Genomic DNA, 7,730 nt, shown 5'->3' with positions numbered 1-7,730 from the left:
GGGTCAAAGAACTCTTCTGGATCATAGCACCATATGAAATTGTGGAGGGCACAGAGAGCAGCAGGTACTTGAGTTTGGGTGTGGATGCTATATTCAGGGGGAATTTGAAGAATCCTCCACCTGCATTTTATAACACCAAATATCTGTTCAATGGCATTTCTAAGTCCAGCATGGTGAAGGTTGAATAACTCCTCTCAGTTTTGAGGTCTATAAAATAGAAGTTACAAGTACACTGAGCAGGATGGAATAGCAACTTACCCTAATCCAGCCTTGCACCATTCTTTCACATGGTAATGAACACCTCAATAGGGAACCAGAAGTGCATCACAGGTCCCAAACCCTGCATCTGCAAGAAGGTACTTCCCAGGTGGCATGTGCAAGTCATTCCTGTGTGCATCATGCCACATGGTTGCATCTGCAGTTGACCCATCAAAGCCAGTGAGGGTATATGTGAAGAAGAAGTCAAAATCACAGATGAAGAGACTGTTTTGAGATAGGTAGCCCTTCTGGTTCCTCATGTAAGGCTGGTCCTCAGCAGCAGTGAATGCTTGAATATGAGTGCCATGAACTGCACCAATACAATCCTGGAAAAATCAGAAGCATGGGTCACTAGTAATCATAGTTGATATGGGAGTGTTGTTGGTGGGGAATTGCACTTGGGATGCATAGAATTGTCCCCCAGAAAAGAAAGCCAACATTGCTTTGAAATATCTAAAAAATTGTGAGAAAAATATCAGACAGTCCAATGAACTCCCTACCTAGTGATGGTCCCTGGTGAGTGTTGGAACCTCTCAGCAACATGCCAGGATGACAACCCAGTAACACAGGTGTAGAGGAATATCCCAAGTTGTTCCTCCACAGAAATTCCATTGCAAGAAGGCACAAAACCATGATGGGTGAGCACCTGCATCAGGTGATCAAAAACCCCATGGCTGACACCAAGGCAAGTCCATATCCTGTCTGGATGACCATTCAGGAGCTCTAGCATCCACCCCTTGCCAGTCAGGATTGAGGTATGGTAGGGGATTGGTTCTGAGTCAGAATGAAAAAGGAGGTCATAGAGGCATAGCACCTGGATCATCACTACTACTACAAGTGCAGCAAGACAGTGATGACAATGGTGCTGGAGCTGCTGTGCTTCAAGATCCATAGCAGCATTGTTTGATCTGTTATCACAATGTTATCTATTGAACTACAAGTTGTGTTGTTGTCTTATATAATCACCACATGACTACATTACTGAAGCAGAAGCCCAAAACTTGGACTTCATATTCATGTGGGCATGCACAGCTTATATAATCATCATGTGACTACATTGCTGAAGTCAAAGTTGAAAACTTTGACTTCAACTTTGGAGGGTGAATGGTGCCCAAGTAAAGAAACCATAAAACAAATAAAATAGAAATTAATACCCAATCCCATAGTAAGGAGATCTCTCTCCTTACACCACTATCACCCTTTCTACTCAAATACCCATACAGAATACTCTTGCCTTGACTCTCTCAAGTTCTGATCCAGATCCCTGCACCACCTCACATAATGTCTGGAGCAAAAGATATGCTACTCAGGGGTTCCAACAAAGCCCCAAAGTTTTCCAGGCATACTGAAGATATCACCCATTACCTTGAAGACATTGAACAACTCTGCCTCAATGCTGGTCTTGTTTCTGGAAAAGATAAGATCCACTGGGTCATTCATTATGCTGACCACAATGAGGCAGAATTTTGGTCCACCTTAGATGCTAAAGCCAACCTTGAAACTCTACTCTACCATCAGGTTCAGAAGCCTATGGAGTCACTGGAAGATCTTGGGAAATACATCTGAGAATTCCAATGAATCCTCAGCTTTGTCCAGAAGAAGAAACTCCCTGAGGACTACATCAATGAGAAATTCCTTGAGGGGTTTCCTCTGAGGTTTCAGAATTCCTTGCTCATGTGATTGCAACTCTCTGACCTAGATCATGACATTGATGAACCATGGGAGTTCAATACAGTCTACAAACATGCCAACTACCTCTTCAGTGGGGCCAAACAAAACCTCCCTCAGCCAGACTCTTTGGCACTGTCTCCCCAGAATTCTGCTCCAACTTCCTTGCTGACTGTTGCCACTATCTTGAAATGAGAGTATGTTCATGTTGCTCAGCAACCTATCTCTGCCCTGCCTACTCAACAAGGTCAAGAAGGCCAATTCCATCATTCCTTTGATCCACAGTGTTTCTTCTGCAGAGGAACAGATGGCCACAGAACTGCAGATTGTGTGCTGTGTCATGACACTTCAGGTAACCATTTTTCATAAGCATTTAGGCTGGATGGTTTGGAGAAACTATTCAGCCTAAATGCTTATGAAAAATGGTTACCTGAAGTGGGTTGCAGCACTCAGGCCAGTTGCAGATCTTTTGCACTTTGGTTTCCTCAGGAACATGACCTTCAAATGTGCACTTGTGGCCAATGATCACAGTGGACAGGGCAGCTAGCACAAACTTCTTTGCTGAGACAGTGGCTCTGACATTCTGCAAACACTGAAGGATGCAGTGAACAACTATACAGTGATTCCAGATAAACCTCCAGATCCCAGGGTTCTCTGGGATAGTCTCATAGGAGCCATCTGCACACTGATAGTGAGTGGTCTCAGATTTTATGGGGAAGTCATCTATGAAAGGCAAAGTATGATGTGGAATCTCATCCTGAAGCACAAATGCAGTATCTCCCTGGTATACCTGGACTGTGTTTGCATGACCTTGTGGCAGAGTAGTAAGCTGATGCAGTTTGAGTGTGGTACTGAAGGTGGTGAGGTTGCAGGAATCAATGTGAAGTGCATACTGGTCATACCTGGAGTAGAGATCCATCATCACATACACTGCATATCCAGTGAAGGACTCTGTGAGATGTTCTATGAAGGGCAGGATGGATGCATGACAGATGGTCACTGCATTCAGGTGCTGTAAGTCATGTACAAGGCAAAGCGACTTTCCATCTTTCTTTACTATGCAGAGCCAGTGAGAGCAGTAAGCCACTGTAGAAGGTTCATACATGCTGCACTTGATGCAATCTTTAATCATGTCAATGACTTGGGCATGTATTGTACTTGGAATAGGGATATTGCATTGGACCCAAGGTGTGTGTGGGATCATGGTTACAGGTGGGAAGTAGCATTCATCTAGGTGTCTGCACTCTGTGATGTCCCAAGTGAATGCAGGCTTGTGGACCAAAATGAGCCAAGTCACAAGTTTAAGTTCCTCTGGCCAAATCCAGTCTGCAGGGTCAAGATCGAGCTCTGCAGCCCATTTAGCAGTGAAGTGGATGCCTGGAGTGAAATCTGGTGGATGTGTTGGAAGTGGTTGGAGACCAGTGAGCAGATTGTCCATCAGGCAGGCTGCACATGATGTGGTATTCTTCCTCCATTGGGGCAGGTACCATCTGAACCTTCTTGGCAACTGGCTTGTAAACAAGAGTATGAACTGCAGCATCTAATTGGCAAACACTGTTGAAAAGTGGCTATAGCAGAGGGGTTTAGTATTGTCTGAGTGGAGGAGAGGAAAGTGAAAGCAGGTGAGGGTATTCCAGTGGGTATGTTCTGCAGTATGGATGCCATGGCTGAAGGGAAGTTCATTGAGGTGAAGGCTAGGGAAGAAACTGTGGGACTGAGGAACAGATAACAGCAGCTGAATAGGAAACAGGTCATCTTAGTAGGCTCTCCCCAACCATTAGGTGGATCATCAATACTCAAAAACCCCATTTGACAATACTCTGGTGACTATGGCAGTGCTTGCTGCACTTGCAGTGTGGACAGCCCTTGCACCACAGGTGCATGGGCAGAGCATACTTGCAGCCATCATTTGGGTCACAGAGAGTGATCTGCTGTCTGCCATCAGGATAGTTGTTTGTTACCACACTCATAAGGCAGATGAATGAATGCCTGGGAAGCATGTTGAAGTTGGTGTGTTCATTTACCTGAACCTGGAGCATGACTGGTCTGGCTCCAAAGTCGAGTTTCAGGTTCTCTAAAATGCCTACAGTAGTGTCTTTAGACATGTTAGCAGAGGTCAAAGTCATGAGATGGTTGCTGCACAATGGCAGCCCAATCTTTTCCCAGATGTGCCTAGGCATAGCAACAATTTCCAAACTGGAATCTAGTACACAGTTGATTGTGACATCAGTCCTGGGGACCTTGGTTTCAATGCAGCAGAGTGGTAGAGTGTGGTGAGCCACAATGGAACTGTCATCACCACAGATGACATGGTCTCCATACTCACACATGGTTCAGTGAGGGTCATGGCCAGTCAGTTCATTTACATGCACTCCTTCATTGTCATTGCTACAAGCTACCTCAATCTCATTTGTGGTGATGCACTTGGCCATGGTGATGTCCCTGAACTGTTTGTGAAACTCAGGGGCCACTGCAAACAATTCTTTGACTGGCAAGGCAATGCTGGTTTTGAGTATGCACTCCACAATATGCTTGGGCATGGCTTTGTCTTCAAGTGGGAATGAGTAATGATACTGGTTCTGGTTGCAGGCTGGAGCTGGGTATGATGTTTGCAATGGGACAATTGCCACAGGCATGGGATTCTTGCATGCAGGCCTCAGAGTGGGATTAGTTGGGGGAACATATGGTTTCACAGTGGTGGATGTTGATGCAGGTGCAGAGGGCTTGGATTCCTGGCGAGCAGCATGTGAACTTTGAACACCAGAGGAAATGATTTCCTCTTCAACAGTGGCTGCACAAGGATCTACTCATGGAGGGTTGGCTGGATGTGCCATGGGTCAAGCTGTAATCTCAACCACATCAAAGCAGGCTTTCTTTCCATGGGAAATGACTGTGCCCTTGTTACCTTTGTCTGCCTGATAGTTAGCCCAAGCTTGCACAACATATGCTTGGAAGTCTCAGTCAGCTAAGTCTGCAACAGGTTCATTGACATCTTGGATGGTGTTTAAAAAGGCAGAAGGCTGAATCTCCAATTGCACATTGACTTTGGGGTGAGTAATGCAGAAAAGATTAGCAGTGCCTTGCATGGAGCAGCAGGAGTCACAGCATGTGCACCGGCCTGGTCTCTGTCAGCCATGACACAGTCAACAGCCTCTTTCAGTGAGTCACATTCAGGGAAGCACAGAATTTGGCTTCCATCTGCAAGATAGAGACAGTTGTCCATACCCCTTGTGATCTTACCAGTGCAGATATAGACTTCAATGAGCACACACATCCTCATCCAGTGATTGGGGTCTGTGCAAAAGCCACAGCCTGGTCTGTGTTGCTGTGGCAGATGCTGTGTCTGGAAGCTGTATTCCTGTTTGATGACAGTGCCAGCAGGTGGTGCTTGTGGCATGTAAGCTGGTGAAGGAGGTGCAGCTGGCAAGGCTGTGGTAGCCATCATCAGTACCACACTACATAGGGCAGAACCCATCAGGAGGAACTTGGTGGCTTTGACAACTTCTGCAAGTGGGTATGGGTCATCTGGGTGCAGGTTGGTGCAGACTATGGAGAGTCAGTGGCAAATAAAATCTGCAATGGCCCTTGGGAAGCTGTTAAGGAACATGGAGTCCCATTCTGTCTCTGCTAGCTTTTTAGTTTTAATGAGGAGGGCAGAAATCTTAGCAAATTTCTGCTGGTATTCTCCTAGGTCATCCTGGTTCTGCATGGGCTTAGACTGATATTCTTCAACAAGGTACTGCAAGTCTGCATGGCAGTAGTGGTTGTCACCTTCACAGCCAGGGTACAAGCCCTTAACAGTGACTATGAAGGCATCCCAGTCATCAGCCATGGGAGTGGCTTCTGGAAGTGTTTGCCAGACCTTGGCTTCTTTGAGGTCAGCATAGCAGATTGCAGCTCTGATCTTGCTGTGGTCATTGAGAGCAGTGAGAGTACTGAGGAAGTCAATGTCTTTGAGGTAGCACAGAAGCTGTGTGAGGGAATCCCTGCTAAACTTAGGTGAGTTCTGTGTGCCACAGAGCAGCATCTGAAACTGAGGATTAGCCATTGGTGGGTTAACCTGTGGTGGCAGTGCTGGATTGGCAACAGGTGGAATGGGTATTGGTTGCAGATGTGGAGCAGGTGGTATAGTGTGTGAGCAGACTGGCAGAAGTGTTGGTGGGTTACTAATTGGCTGATGCATGGTCTGTGACCAAGTTGGTGGTCACAGCAGTGTGGTGGATGGAGCTGGGATTCTGGGTACAGATTCAGAGGCAACTGAAGAGATGGGAAAAAGAGGGCATTGGTGATGATGAATCAGATGATGTGATGGGTGTTGAAGGTGATGGCAGGGTTTCAGGCCTTCAGGGAGTTGAGTGGATAAAGCCACCAGGAAAATCAGGGGCAGTGAGATCTAGGTGATCCAGCATGATGAATATCTGATCTGCCAAAATATCAGGAGGAGTGATTGCAGGTAGTACCCATGGAATGTCAGTGGGTAATTGCATGTGATCTGGTGTTATGGGTGAAACAGGGTGGAAGAGGTCAGAGTCTTCTGACAGGTTGAGGTTGCAAAGTGCAGGCATAAATTTTCTAGTTCAGTGCATTCAGTGGTGTAAGAAATTGTTTTCTGATGGCCAAGAACTCCAACTCCAGAAGAGGTAGGTTCTGCTTGAGTCAGGTTGACCCTGAAGGAGCTTCAGTCTGGATGCAGGATAAGTACTTTAGACAAATGAAAAGGGAACTCACCTGAGAGGATATTTCTAGACTCTAAAGAAGAACTTGACAGAAAGGAGCTGAAGCAGTGATGACTTTGCTCTCCCCAAAGAAGGACACAGAGAAGGTGGTGATGTGTAGTACAGTAATCCTTGCCTGTGCTGTACTGTAGTCTCTAAGTGATGTGGCACACACTGTGACCACCCATGTGCTTAGTCAGCTCTCAACTTTTTGACACTAAGTACATTTATTCTGAAAAATTTGCAGGTGGCTGTGCTTACAGCCACTGCAAATTCACTGACTAAGCAGAAGGTGTGCATGTGAGAAAGTGAGGGTCAGGAGACTTGCAGGTGGTGCACAACCCTTGCCTGTACATCTGTACTCAATTCAATGCTACTGGAAGCCACTCTATGTTGGCCATGTAATTATTCACAAAATAAATGGGTATTCTGCAAAGAGACCCACCCAAATTTGCTAGATGAGTGGTGTTCAGGTGCAGGAAGAGGTCACGTGATCATGCCTCGTGTGTGGCACTTGCACTTCAGGCTCAGCTGCACATGTGCAAATGTCTGCTCACAAAAAAATTGGCATGGGCTGCCCTCCTGCCTGGGAAAATTTGCTTATCTGGCTGCAAATTTCCTGGTGCTAAGTCACTTAGCACACTTTACAATGGATTTTGCACTTTACAACCCATTCCTGATGCAAATTTCCCACTTTTCATTGGTTAAGAGCATAGATAAACATGTGTAGGATGTGAACAGAGTTCCTCAGCACCCTCCTGAGCTATCCTGCCCAAGCCCTGACATTGTGATACCCAGCAGTGCCCACTTGAATGCTCGAACCCCCTCCCCACCCACCCACCTGAGGGCAGCCTTTCCTTTTAAGGAAGTTCCCACAGCATCACCACCTGCAAATTTTTCATGCTAAGTTCTCTCAGCCACAACCCCTAAGTCCAAACCCACTTCAACCCTGCACCTACACTTTCCACCCTCAAACCTTTCCTTTGATACACTAGAGGTGTGACTTCTCATAGGGAAATGGTCTGCATTCCCTACATCCAAGGGGGGGTTTAGATGCTGACCATTGTGTGTCAAAGTGTGGAAAGGTGG

This window comes from Pisolithus orientalis (assembly GCF_024613125.1).
Source record: "Pisolithus orientalis strain OTSU chromosome Unknown F5J12scaffold_20, whole genome shotgun sequence".
In the NCBI taxonomy this organism is placed as follows: domain Eukaryota; kingdom Fungi; phylum Basidiomycota; class Agaricomycetes; order Boletales; family Pisolithaceae; genus Pisolithus; species Pisolithus orientalis.
The sequence above is the reverse complement of the archived record's forward strand: the minus strand, read 5'-3'. Positions refer to the sequence as shown.